This window comes from Ovis canadensis, chromosome 11 (assembly GCF_042477335.2).
Source record: "Ovis canadensis isolate MfBH-ARS-UI-01 breed Bighorn chromosome 11, ARS-UI_OviCan_v2, whole genome shotgun sequence".
Lineage (NCBI taxonomy): Eukaryota > Metazoa > Chordata > Mammalia > Artiodactyla > Bovidae > Ovis > Ovis canadensis.
In genome coordinates, this window is record NC_091255.1 from 24,322,253 (window position 1) to 24,336,240 (window position 13,988).

General features: G+C 47.3%; 1 protein-coding gene and 2 long non-coding RNA genes across 4 annotated transcripts in view; 1 reads left to right on the plus strand and 2 right to left on the minus strand.

The window, feature by feature from the left end:
- Positions 1–2,853, minus strand: part of LOC138414873 (C-C motif chemokine 2) — a 22,650-nt gene extending 19,797 nt beyond the window's left edge. The window contains exon 1 of the mRNA XM_069542673.1: positions 2,662–2,853. The gene's annotated coding sequence lies outside the window, so the exon portion shown is untranslated. The remainder of the gene's footprint in view (positions 1–2,661) is intronic.
- The window catches only part of LOC138414875 (uncharacterized), a 17,276-nt gene extending 5,023 nt beyond the window's left edge, over positions 1–12,253 (plus strand). The window contains exon 2 of one of the 2 annotated variants that reach the window (XR_011246980.1): positions 5,344–7,071. This is a non-coding gene — a long non-coding RNA (uncharacterized lncRNA). Of the gene's footprint in view, positions 1–5,343; positions 7,072–10,615 lie in introns of those variants that run through there. The other variant, XR_011246981.1, reaches the window with a different exon arrangement.
- Positions 6,109–13,988, minus strand: part of LOC138414874 (uncharacterized) — a 38,872-nt gene continuing 30,992 nt past the window's right edge. The window contains exons 2-5 of the long non-coding RNA XR_011246979.1: positions 11,912–12,057; positions 9,903–10,043; positions 8,479–8,664; positions 6,109–6,655 (exon numbers count right to left, since the gene is read on the minus strand). This is a non-coding gene — a long non-coding RNA (uncharacterized lncRNA). The remainder of the gene's footprint in view (positions 6,656–8,478; positions 8,665–9,902; positions 10,044–11,911; positions 12,058–13,988) is intronic.

The window sequence follows — 13,988 nt, forward strand, 5'->3', positions numbered from 1 at the left end:
TCCAAGGGACTCTCAAGAGCCTTCTCCAACACCACAGTACAAAAGCATCAATTCTTTGGTGCTCAGCTTTCTTTATGATCCAACCCTCACATCCATACATAGAAAAAAAGAAAGTAAAGAAAGTCAAGTCGCTCAGTCGTGTCTGACTCTTTGCGACCCCATGGACTATAGCCTACCAGGATCCTCCGTCCATGGGATTTTCCAGGCAAGAATACTGGAGTGGGCTGCCATTTCCTTCTCCAGGGGATCTTCCCAACTCAGGGATCAAACCCAGGTCTCCTGCATTGTAGGCAGACGCTTTACTGTCTGAGCCACCAGGGAAGTCCATATATAGCTACTGGAAAAATGATAATTTTGACTATACGGACCTTTGTTGGATGTGGTGACACCAATTGGCTCATCTTTCCCAGAACATAGCCCTTGAATGTATTATTTCCTTTGCCTGTAAAGGTAGTTGCTCCATCTTCAAGAAGTCTTTCCAGATTCCTTAAGATGCACTATCCCTTTAAAACATTACACTTTCCTTTGTACAACTCTGGGTTGGGCCCTGTATATTAAAGGTTATTGATGTGTTTGTCTTCTGCACTGGGCTCTGAGCAAGGATAGGCAAGATCTACCTATTCTTCTTCGACTTTATCTTTAGCACTTAGAACAGAGCCCAGGATTCACTCACTTGTTCATTCATTCATTCAACAAGCAGTAATTAAATGCCTGGGTTTCCTTGGTGGCTCAGCGGTAAAGAATCTACCTGCCAATGCAGGAGATGAGGGTTCAATCTCTGGGTCAGGAAGATCCCCTGGAGTAGGAAATGGCAACTTACTCCAGTATTGTTGAGTGGAAAATTCCATGGACAGAAGAGCATGGCAGGCCACAGTCCATGTGGTCACAAAGAGGAGGACATGACTGAGCGATGAAGCACGGAACTAAGTGCCTAGTCTATGCTGGACAGGAACTCTACATTAGGCACATATTTGCTGAATGAATGGAGAGCCCGGGAATAGTAAGATCTCAGCTCAATGAAAGAGTCAAAATCCGAAAAAAACCTAATCTGTGTTTTGACTACATTTTGATTTGGTCTGAGCTACACTGGGCATCCACCCAGTACACTCATCCCTGTCTACACCACCCCACCCCTGCCTCCCCTCTCCTTACCACCAACCACTGGCTCACTTTATTACCTTGGCTGAGTGTTTGGCTACTGTGGGCCCTCATGGACAGAAGGGAAATGATCAGTCTTTGAAATCCTTCGTAATTCAGAGTTTCATCTGTCCCTTTACTTCTTCACTTCCGAGGCAGCTGCCAGAGGAGGATATATCTCAGTTCTGGAAATTCCCCATGGTTGCTGGGTTTCCTACCCACAAGCCCCACAGTCAGATCATTTCACTTGATACTTGTAAGAATGAGCAGATCAGGTACCACCATGCCATTGTATAGGGAGGTCACACGACCTGTGAAGTCAAGTGCAAGAAGGTGGTGGGAGAGGGATTGGAAAGCAGGTCTTCTGCATCTAAAACCAGCCCAGCTTGGGACTCTCCAATAGTACTGCTTTGCCGGGCATCTTGGCAAGAAAGTACGTCTGGATACCCAAATTTGAAAGTAGCGTGGTCTACAGTAGGGTCTGCTCTCACATGTTGGCCAAAACCACATCCTCTTTACTTGCATTTCTCGGATATATTTTGCAATGTAATTCTTATCTTCACTGCTCTGGGCCAAACATCAAGACCGTGGTTCCCTTTCTGGTCATCAGCTTCCGCAGCTCGAATTTTCTTACAGTTGTTTTTCCAAGTTCTGCATTTTTCTTTCTCTCATCTCATTTTTCATGTCCTTCAGATGTGTCATCATCTCAAATGGCAGTTTCAGTGACGTCAGACATCCCATTTAGAAAGATGATGCTGACTTTTCCAGGAGCGATATCTGTTTTTAGACCTTCTAGGAAAAGTAAAGTCCTTTTCTTCCCCATTATTTGCATCTTGCTAAATAAGCAGCCGCCTTGTTGGGGGCTTCTGCATTTCTTAGCTGAGTCCTTGCAGAAATCAAAAGGCAACTCTGGCTCTAGATCCTCAACCTTTGCTAGTGACCTTTACTTAAGTTGACCAGAGATCAGCTCTAACACCCTATCAGCTCAAGAGACCATCCCTGAATCAGTGGGTACAGCCACAGGAAAGAGGCGGATTGACACGAGCATTGCATGCCTACATTGAAAATGGTATGTTAGTTAGTGCTGGTTGCTCAGTTGTGTCCGACTCTTTGCGACCCTGTGGACTGTAGCCTGCCAGGCTCCTCTGTCCATGGAATTCTCCAGGCAAGAATACTGGAGTGGGTGGCTATTCCTTTCTCCAGGTCATCTTCCTGACCCAGGTCTCCTGCATTGTGGGCAATTTCTTTACCATCTGGGCCACCAGGGAAGCTGATGGGAAGGCACCACCATGCCACATTTTGCAGATTGAGGCTCCTGAAGCACTGAGAAAGCAGTGGCTTGCTCACATTGCAAACTAGTGATCAGGGTTTGGGCTGAAACTTAGGTCTCTGATAACTTTTTCTGGGAAGAAGTCTTTCCTTACCACAAGGCTCTTGGCATCCCAGGGGCCTCTGGTGAATGACTTGCAAGCTCTTTAAGCATGGATTCCAGATAAATCACTTGCAGTCATTTCTACTTCATACCTTTAGACTTGAATAAGTTGCCTGGAGGGGGTCCTATCACGTGCTCACACACGGGCCACAGAAGCTCTTTGAAGACATGGTTTCAGCTCTTTGAAGCCTTGATGAAGGATGTGGAGGCAGGGGCTGTCGGTCATTCCCACGCCTGTCTCAAAGCTGCGGGGACACCTCTTCGTGCTCACAAAAGGGAGAACTCTGCAAGGCCACCAAAGGATCTGTTCGCAAAGATGAGCCATCTTCAAGTTACCCTTCCCATTCTGATTATTCTAATCAAAATTACGATCCCTTAGAGGTAGGCTGCGTTTTAGTTGATTAAGCTCATTTGCAGAGCTTCCCAGGTGGCTCAGTGGTAAAGAACCTGCCTGCCAATGCAGGGGACATTAGAGATGCAGTTTGGATTCCTGGGTGGGGAAGATCCCTTGGAGAGGAAATGGTAACTCACTCTAGTATTCTTGTCTGGAAAATCCCAAGGACAGAGGAGTTGGCAGGCTAGAGTCCATGGGGTTGCAGAGAGAAGGACACGACTGAGCAAGCGTGCAAGTTCTTTTGCACAACGTATCTCATTTCTGGCCTTTTGCCATCCTGCTCTAGAAAAGCTCTATTTTCTCATTTTACAGCTGAGAACTTAAGATTCAGAGAAGTTAAACACCTTAGCCAGGGCCATGTAGATAGAAAACAACAGAACCAAAGCTCTAAATCTGGGCTTTTTTGCTATGTTGCTCTCACATAGAAACTCATAATAATTAAGTTCATCATAATAAACACCTTCAAATTGTGGAATTGGAGAAGACTCCAGTTCCTTGGACAGTAAGGAGATCAAACCAGTCAATCCTAAAAGAAATCAACCCTGAATATTCATCGGAAAGACTGATGCTGAAGCTTCAATACTTTGGCCATTTGATGCGAAGACCCAACTCACCAGAAAAGACCCTGATGCTGGGAAAGACAAAGGGCAAAAGGAAAAGGTGGCGGCAAACGATGAGATGGTTAGATAGCATCACGGACTCAATGGATATGAATCTGAGCAAATTCTGTGAGGTAGTGAAGGGCAGGGAAGCCTGGTATGCTGCAGTCCAAGGGGTCACAAAGAGTCGGACGTGATCTGGAGACTGAATGTCAATAAACACCTTCAGCAACGCTGCCTCTTTAGTCCTCTGCAGCAGTCTTATAAATTCACCCGCACTGAAATTCAGTGATTAACTGACTGGTGCGCAAATTCAGGTCACCTCCCACTGTCTGGCCTATCCCCCAATACTCAGGCCCAAGACCCATGGAGAACTCCCCATCTAGGCCCCGGAAGCCCCATGGGCAGATGGCCAAGGTCAGGCCAATGACCAGGACCCAGCTTCCTGCCCAGAGCTCTCTCTCTCCACTGACTCCAGTTGGGCTTTTCTGAGAGAAGTTAGGGGCTTTCTCATCCTAACTGACTGAAGTGTCCTCTCACCCTCATCTTTCTAAGGTGTCCACTGTCCCTAGCAGGAAAATAAGGCAAGAAGTGATACCATCATTGATTAGATTAGCAGTGACCTTGAGAGGGGCAAAGTGAAAGATTTTATTTATTCATTCATTCACTCGCTCCCCACTCACTCATCCACCCTCACCACCACCACCTGCAACACTTTATCAAAGATCTATTCTGTGCAAGGGCTTCCCTGGTGGCGAAGTGATAGAATCAGCCTGCCAGTGCAGGAGACACATGTTCAATCCCTGGGTCGGAAGATCCCCTGGAGTAGGACATGGCAATCCATTCCAGTATTTTTCCCTGGACAGTCCAAGGAGAGCTGGACGTGACTGAGCGACTGAGCATGTACTCACACATTGTGTGCAAGGCATTATGCTAGCTGCTCAGGATGCCAGGAATTGACACATGAGTTCAAGGAGTTCAACTGAGGTTCAGCAGATTGAAGAGAAAACTAGAAGTCACCTTGGGCACTTCAATCTTCATTACACTCCAAGTCCAGCTCTTCCCTCGTCATCATCATCGACATTGTTCTTCTTTGGGTTCTTAAAATACTTTTCCTGGATACTGCAAGGCTCCCAGTTGGGCTCTCAACCCACAATCTCACACCTCTAATCCGTCCTCCACCCTGATGCCAAAAGCCTGAAATGCCCGTCCCATTGTGTCTCTTTCCTGCTGAGAATCCTTTCTGGTTCCCACCTGTCCTCAGGATAAACTCCAAGTCTCTCCATGTGCGCTCCTGGAGTTTGGGGACGGCTTGGCCCCTCCTTCTAGCTCCCTCTTGCTTTATTTCTCCTCTGTTACCTCCGGCACCATGATTATTACAGGGCCAGAAAGGCCAAGCATTTTGCAGGGACTGCGTCTTTCCTTTCTCTCCACCAAAGGCAGACTTCTGGGTCTTTGTATAAGCTGTTTCCTTTCCCTGGAGGACCTCACTCTTCTTTATTAACAAACCAACTTCTACTCATGAAACTCAGAAGGACCCTGAGGGACTCCTGGGCAGAGAAACATTTCCATGTCCCCCTGTTTCTTGTAGGGAATAGACTCCAGCCTCCATGACCTTCCCTGAGTTCCAAAGGGCAGATTTGAACAGTTGCCAATCAGGGAAGAGAAGGGATGCAGAGACAAGGGAGGAGCAGCCAAGAAACAATAGGGTGGCCTTGGGGTTGGGTTCTGGTTCCACTCCAAGGGATACACAGATAACAAAATCTTGGAACTCTTTACAGAACTGCGTCAGTCACTCACTTCTGACCCCTGTGACACTGTGGACTGTGGCCTGTCAGGCTCTTCTGTCCATGGGATTTCCCGGGCAAGAATATTGGAGTGGGTTGCCATTCCCTTCTCCAGAGGATCTTCCTGACGCAGAGACTGAACCCAGATCTCCTGCATTGCAGGCGGATTCTTTACCATCTGAGCCACCAGGGAAGAAATACCCACAACAAACTGAAGATACTAGCATTCTTCATTCCAGACTGAAGGGACTAGAGAAGCTCTTCAAGAGAACACCTGAAGCCAGATGAAAGGAGTAGAGGCTTCAACACACCCTGTTCCTTACCAGCAACCCTGCCTTTGAACCATTGCTATAAAACTCCTCACAAAATCCCTCCAGGCTGGGACTCACAGTTTTGAGGTCTATAAGTGCACTGTGCCCCCCTTTCCAGGCAAAGCAATAAAGCTATTCTTTTCTACTTTGCCCAAACCTCTGTCTTCAAGATTCCATTCAGTGTGGGTGTACAGAGGCTGAGTTTTGGTCATCACTCATCCTGCAAAACCCAGCTCAGAGGCTCCTTCCTCCTGGAAGCCAAGGCTGGAAAAGAGGCCTTTCTTCTACATTTCTACAGCATCTCTGTTCATGCCGCACAAGGGTTCATGTACTCTATTGCACTATTGATCTCACCTGTCTCCCTCATTTATCTCTGAGATCCTGGATCCCCATTCACCTAGACCAAGAAGATGCTTAATCGTGTTCTGTTGAATGAGCACAGGAGACATTTCAAAGAAAGAAGCTATTTATCCTTTCTGCTCCAAAGCAGCTTGCAAAATGCAATCCACTTGGTCCACCCTTGTGGGTGGCTGGAGCTCAGAAGGCAGGAATGTGTCTGGGTCTGTTTTTCTGGAGAACAAATGGGTCTCTTTCAAGCCCACAGATGCTGCAGAAAGCAGGAGCAGCTTAGTCATTGTAACTGGGAAAGTCCACACGCTGTCCTGTAGTTTTGCCTCTAGTATAGGTCCTTGGGCAGGTTTCCAGAGAATAATAAACTGTTTGACCTTTCTCTCTTGCCAGTTGCCATTTCTCTCTGCTTTATGCTCAGAGATTCAGCCCAAAACATTTCTGCTTCTCTTAACTCAGGGGCAAACTGGCAAAGCTGGAGCTTGGAAGAGCTTAGGACACAGGTGTTTTGCAGTACCTCAGAACTGGGACCCAGGCACCTGTCCATATTTAAGTCTCTTGGAATCCATGGGGAACCACTTAACCAACTGGCTTCCTTCATTGTTGTTCTGCCATGGATCCATCCTCAATGCAGAAAATCGCTGGTTCTAAAAAGAATGATTGCATCATTAGACCTACCATTTTTAAGACCCTTCAACAGGTAGGATGTTTCTGCTGGACAGCTTACATGTTAATTCATGAAGATGATTAGAACTTACATGGGACAGACACTGTTAGTGGCTCAGTCACGTCCGGCTCTTTGCAACTCCATGGACTATAGCCTCTGTCCATCGAACTCTCCAGGCAAGAATATTGGAGTGGGTTGCCATTTTCTTCCCAACCCAGGGATTGAACCCATGTCTCCTGCACTGCAGGCAGATTCTTTACTGTCTGAGCCACCAGGGACAGACACTGGATCTACATGAGCTCCTTAAGCAGGCATGGTTCCTACCCTCACGAAGCTCAAGGCTACCTTTTTTTTGTTTGCTTGTTTTGTCTTTTTAATAATTTCATTATTTATTTATTTATTTGGCTGCACTGGGTCTTCATTGCTGCACAAGGGCTTTCTCTAGTGGCAACCTATTCTCTAGGTGCGGTGCACAGGCGTCTCACTGAAACAGCATCTCTTGATGTGAAACATAGGTTGTAGGGCTCACAGTTTTCAGTAGTTGTGGCTCTAGAGCATGGGCTCAGTAGTTGTTGTGAAGGCTTAGCTGCCCTGTGGCATGTGGGATCTTAGTTTCCAGACTAGGGATCAAATCTGTGCCCCCTGCATTGGCAGGAGGATTCTTAACCACTGAAGTATGGTTGATTGACAATATTGTGTTAATTCCAGGTGTATGGCAAAATAATTGGGATATATATATATATATATATATATATATATATATTCTTTTTCAGATTCTTTTCTGTTACAGATTATCACAAGATACTGAAAATAGTTTCCTGTGCTATCCAGTAAGTCCTTGTTGTTTATTAAATCTCACTTCTAATGGAGCTAAGAGGTAGTACCCGTCCCTGCCCTTCTGCAAATGAGAAAGTTGAGGTCTAGGGGTATAAAGTGACTTGCCCAAGGTCTTAAAATTAACAGAAATCAGAACTTAAGTCAGAGTTCAGGGCTCCTGACTCTGACTCTTGTGGTCTTTCTATGACATCATTTGAATGTGACACCTGTGACCTCACTGTCTGGCCTCCAGCACTGGTGTAGACCTGTCTTGGTGCAATGCTCTGACTCAGACAGGTCACATATGCATGAGAAGCAGCTGACCACTGTCACCCAGAGCTCGCCTCCACTCAGACCTGGTCTCGCCTGATTGATGAACTCAGAACTCTCTGGGCAACCTGTAATGCCAGATACTTTGCCTGCCAACCCCATCTTTTCTCTTCCCAACCTCACCTCCCAGAGCTCTGACTTGGCACTGGATGGGATGCTCTGCTCAGCAAATTTGGGTCTTTCAGTCTTTTTTTTTTTGAACGTATCTACTTGCTGAATGACTGAATAGACAGGGGGAAATAGGTGGCATTCATCCTAAGGGTAAATGAAACTCACCCTCAGAGCTGAGACTGGAGGGCATGTTGAGAAAGTCTGGGATCCAGACACTTTCCGCATCACCTGGTCTGAAGGGTCTAGAATTCTCACTGCTACACTGTGTGTGTCTTTCAGCTAAAGTACATCCCCAGTTCTGGCATTCTATCTTTGTGATTTTTCACGAGTCTTTGTAACACCATCTTTCATTTACTTGGTGATTTTCTTTGAGATAACTCAATTTTTTAACTTAAATTCACTTTGAAAGGAAACATTTTATAACTGTTAGACATTTAAAGTCATCATTACTTGCTATCTATTGTTGTTATTCATGAATACAATTAGAACTTAACATGAGACAGACACTGGGTCTACATTAACTCATTAAGCAGGCATAATTCCTACCTTGGTGAAGTTGAGGTTTAATCTTTGTTCTGTTGTATGCTTGTCTGTTTTATAAGTTTGTTGGGGTTGTTCAGTCGCTCAGTTGTGTCCAACTCTTTGTGGCTCCATGGACTGCAGCCCACCAGGCTCCTCTGCCCATGGGACTCTCCAGGCAAGAGTACTGGAGTGGGTTGCCATTGCCCTCTCCTGAAATTAACGCATACACTCAATTATATTTCAATTTAAAAAGATAATAGAAAAGGGAAAGCTTTCCTTTTTAATTTAATTAATATATATGTAACAGAGTGATCTTCACTTATTAACACACCATGGGGCTCTGTGGAGCTGAGAGCTAACAAGGGAGACAGACACATTTTGCTGAGGGCAGCTCAAGGACAGCCAGATGGTATAAGCCATGCCAGGGCAAAAGGCCCAGACAGAGTTCTGGGGAAAGTGGGCTGAGGCCGAGTGTTCTTAGAGCGCCAAGGACATGATAGTGGGTGATGAGGAAGCCCCAAGAAAGAGCTGGCTCACTTCTATTCTACCCATCTGCGGCTCTGGGCAGATCCTGGGAGACTGGGGAAGAGGGAGTTGACTGCTGTCCCCAAGGAGAACTTGGGGACAGAGAAGCCTTGCTGGAGGCCCTCTTGGGGGCTCAGCAAAGGCCCTCACGTGAAGCTGGGGAAAGGCCCTGGGGCTGGAGGACTTCCTCTTAGGAGGGCAAGGCCGTTTCTATTTGCTGCCCATTTCACAAAAGAGAAGGGAAACTTCTCAGAAAACCAGATGAGATGTGCTAATGGTGGGCAGAGCAGATGATGAAAGTGCGTTGAGAAGTGAGTGGAGTACGGGGTCAGTGTCCAGGGTAGGGACCCCACCTGCCAGGCACAGAGGTGGGCACCTGGCAGGCCTCAGCTCCTTTAAACGTGGCAGTCTAATCATCCCTGGTTACCACATGGGGAGGTGGAGGCTCAAGAGAGCCTAACCATCGATGGAGAGGCAGAGCCGGGAGGCAGCCCCCATGGGTTAGGGGTGTAGACATGGGCTGTTTGCTCACATGGCCTGCGCCTCCTTGGTGGGTAAGACAGTCTGCTGCCTCCAGTGAGTCTGAGTTCACTCATTTGGGGAATGAGTCAACCTCACTCCCCAAACCTCCTGCTCCGTACTGTTTTATTCACTGCCACCATAATAGTGTTAAGAACAAAATTTACTAACAATGTGATATAAAGACTTAAACTAACACACTATGTGGAGCCCTATCTTTACAAAAAGAATTTGACTGCAGTGCAGGAGACCCCAGTTTGATCCCTGGGTCAGGAATATTCCCTGGAGAAGGAAATGGCAACCCACTCCAGTATTCTTGCTTGGAAAATCTCATGGACAGAGGAGCCTGGTGGGGGGTTGCAAAGGGTCAGGCACGGCTGAGCGATTAACGCTTACTTACTTACCATAATTCTGGGAGGTCACCCCTGGCCCCCTTTCAGGGATATGTAGACAAAGACTGCTGATGATTGGAGGTCATTTCTGCCTTCCTTTGATTCTAACAAGTGTCCAGACCATCAGAGTACCCGTGGTGGCTTCCTGTCTCCCTGGGGGGGCAGGGGGAGGGGGCATGAGAGGGGGACTGTCGCAATCCTCCCCCACCCCACCCCACCCCCGGCAGTGACCTGCCCTCGGTCCTGGGAGGACAGGCCTGTCAGTGGGGTTTTGTTTGCCTTATGGAGACAATCAACATAACTGGGAATTTCCCAATTTCAGAGTCTGGGAGGAAATTCCAGGCTTTCTTTTCTTGCTTGCTTGATTTTTTTTTTCCTGCTGCCTGTGGGGTTCCTGGGGGCCAGGCAAGGGGGTTCTCAGGGCCTCTGGAGCATCTGCCTGCAGTGCATGGAGACAGAGGGGCCCACAGGCGGGGGTGCAACTGTGTCTGCCTCCAGGCCCTTGGGAAACAGGGCCCCGGGGGAAGCTGGGCAGGGCTTGGGCAGAGGAATCAGACTGGCTGTGGTCGCCTGGCTCCAGAATCCTTGGTGATTCTTGAGGACAAGGACCTTCAGGGAGGCTGTTAGCCCCTCAGTCGCTCGCTCTGGGGGCTGGGGTGATGAGTGCGTGGATATGTCTGGCCCTGGTATTGCCTCACTTTGTCCCCTTGGGTCTTCCCCTGCAGGGAATCTAGTCATGGACATTCGTCATACATAACCTAAGAAGATCAAGTCCCACAGCACTGGTCCATGACCTTCCTAGGGGACATCCCTTGCTGGATTTTTCATCCTTCTAGTGGCAACCCCAACCCAGCCAGCAGTGTGCCATGTGCCCAAGGGGATCTGATTGTAGAACAAGAGCATGATGCTTTACTAAAATAGTACTGTTTGAACGTTAGCACCAGCTTGTTTACAGAGGAGGAAGCAGAGTTCCAGGGTGGGATGTGTGTGTGTGTGTGAAAGAGAGAGAGAGAGAACCAAAGTCTCATAGTTAGTGGGTGGTGGAGGTAGACTCTGATGCCATCCTAGCTGTGTGTCCAGTACACTGGGAAACAAGCTGCCAAAGTCTGAACAAGACATCTCTAAGTCAGCTGGGAAGCCATGGGGGAGAGCAGGAAGCTAGGGGAGCCTACGAGGCAAGAAGAGAACCGCAGGTCCTGGGAGCCAGCGGTCTCTGGACCAGTCTGAAGGGGAGGGCATCGTGCAGCCGGGGCAGCCCCTGTGTTGGGTAGCTGAATGGATTCTGGTTCAAGGAGGGGACACAGCACCCTCCTAGGACAGTGTGAGTCTGTCAGCACCAATCCAGCTGGAGGTCTTTCGGAGAGCAGGGTCCCTATCCCATGGGCTGAGGGTGAATGAGTTAGACTCAGGTCCAGGGCTGGGTACAGGGCTGAGAGATGCAACGATACATAAGATAGCAAAGAAATGAATGCAATTTATTTTCTTGACTCCTCCCAATACCTGCATGAAATCCAGTTTGCATACTATGAAAGTGAAGCTGGCTCAGAAAGGGTATTTGTTACCGATACTGTACAAGTTTGCACAGTTTGGGAGGGGCAGATAGGTCCAGGGTCAGATACCTGAAGTATCTGCCTTAGGGCAACTGTTACCATGTGTGTGTGTGTGTGTGTGTGTGTGTGTGTTTGTAGGTGACAATGAGAGAAAGAATAAGACAAATTCATTAGTACCTATTACCGAGGCAAGATGTGAATGGTCGCACAAGGGAAGTGCTGAGTTCTATGTGTTTGGTAGGGAAATCTATCCACGTGCAGTGGTCAATACAGAGAGCTGGATGAAGCATGCTAGGGAATTACACCCAGCGCAGGAGAAAGGAAGGTCATGGCACGTAAAACACCAAGAAGATCTGCCTGGGCATCTCTTTCCTCCCCTAAACCCTTCTCCAGACTGTCAGTAACCAGGTGGGACCAACCATTTTCTATGCTCTGAGTCCCTGGACCAGGGCTTGTAAACACTGAACTGACCTGAACCACACATGATCAGCAACAAGGCTTCAAGAGGAGAAAACACACCAGGAACAGTGCTTCATTGGCTTGAATTCAATCAGATGCATTTGAATCGAATCTTCCTTTAGTGAGTATCTACAAGATATCCACCACTGTACTGGCCTCTGGAAAGGGAGGTGAAATATTAGATAAAAGATGAAGAGAATAGAGAAAAACAGACATGTGGAAGCTTTTGGATGCAAAGAGAAGAGAGCAGGACTAAAATGTATTTACCTGTGTCTCAGGTGTGAGGCATGTTATGTAGGACATTTCATTTAATCCTTGCGATACCCATATTAAATGTACTGCTATTGTTAAAAATACTGTTCAGTTCAGTCGTGTCCAATTCTTTGCAACCCCGTACTGTGATCAGTGACATATTTAAGGTGTGGTCCCAAGACTGCTTGAATGCATGTTCCACAGCTCCCTGCCCTGTCACCCTTCCTCCCAAGACACACTATGGCCCTTAACTGACCCCTATACAGCCCAATGTCAATTCCATTTCAATGATGGGAACCTCAAAACCACAGGAGCACTGATGATAATTCTTTTAACACATTCAGTATTGGAGATGGAGACATACCTAGTGAAAGGAGTTAGACTCTACCGCTGGAAACAGAGGCTGGAAGAATAAGTGTAAAGTGCCCTATCTTATGCTTGTTTATTACACCCAACCTCAGAAATGTGGCTTCAATTGGAATCCTAGATTTTTTTTCTCTTTTTGATTTTATAATATAAGCTCCAAGGCCACAGCAACCTTTCATCCAGTGCACATATCAATTTATTTACTTTTCCATTTTTTCCCAGTTGCTGGGTGTGGCTTGGTTGACTTAGTTCTAGATGCTTGAGACTACTTAAAATTATCAAGTCACAAGGAATAAATTTAACCTCAAACCAGATCATTGGGTCTGTAGGGCATAACCCCTTTTGACACTCATGAGTCATGCACTTAGCTGAAACTGGGGTGGCCTTTAGGGGCCTTCAGCATTCATGTGATTTAGTTCCTATATCTTCTTACATATTGGAGATACCGGTAGTTCTTCATGATGGCTTCCCAGGTGGTGCTAGTAGCAAAGAACCCGCCTGCCAAAGCAGGTTAGATGTAAGAGATGCGGGTTTGATCCTGGGGTCAAGAAGATCCCCTGGAGGAGGAAACAGCAACCCACTCCAGTGTTCTTGGCTGGAGAATCCCATGGACAGAGGAGCCTGGCAGGCTGCAGTCCATAGGGTTGAACAGAGTCAGACATGACTTAAACGAGTTGGGTTTTTATAAAAAGCCTGCAGAAAACTGATCTCTTGACACTGAGTGTTTCATTCACTCACGCACTCATTTGGCAAGTAGTTTACTGAGTGCCTACTACGCCCTTGGCGTTACAGTGATGAGTAAGTCAGGGTCTGTGGATCCCCAACAACCTGTTGTATTCCCACATTATAGCAGCTGCAGAGAAACGGTGTAACATACAGCATCCAGATTTTCCAACTTCAGTTCTGAATTTTCAGACCTTGGAGACTGGTCCTGCTTTGCTGTGTTAGAGCGGTTTACCTTGGGATCTGTCAATTTCCTTTTGAGCCAGGAAGACCCACTGTACTCCATCTACCTGGGAACAGATAGGGGTTTAAGACAGATATGTGCTTGTGAGTCAGGAGCGGGGAATCATCCTTCTTGTGACTTTGAAGACAGATTCCTTTGGCGTCAGAATGGGAAGGGGGCCAATTTCTTCCAGTCCAGAGCACCGGGTACAATAGATTTCCTGCCTCGGCTTTGAAAGTAACCTCGGGGCTGCCCCATCCACAGACTGTTCCGGCCAGTTGATGCTGAGACTTTAGGACCATCCCTTTCCCACCTCCTGTCCTCTCCTGGCCAGAGTCTGCTAGTCTCAGGAAGTTCTGGAAAAAGGGTGACTCACCAGAGTAGCCATTCACTCATAACTAAGAGAAACAGTGAGTAACTAACAGAAGAGTAGCCCCTTACAGGTTCCTTGAAGATGACAAGGAAGACAGATTTCTCATTAACAGTAACTGCTCTCCGCCCACAATCCTCAACCCCGCTGGCAGC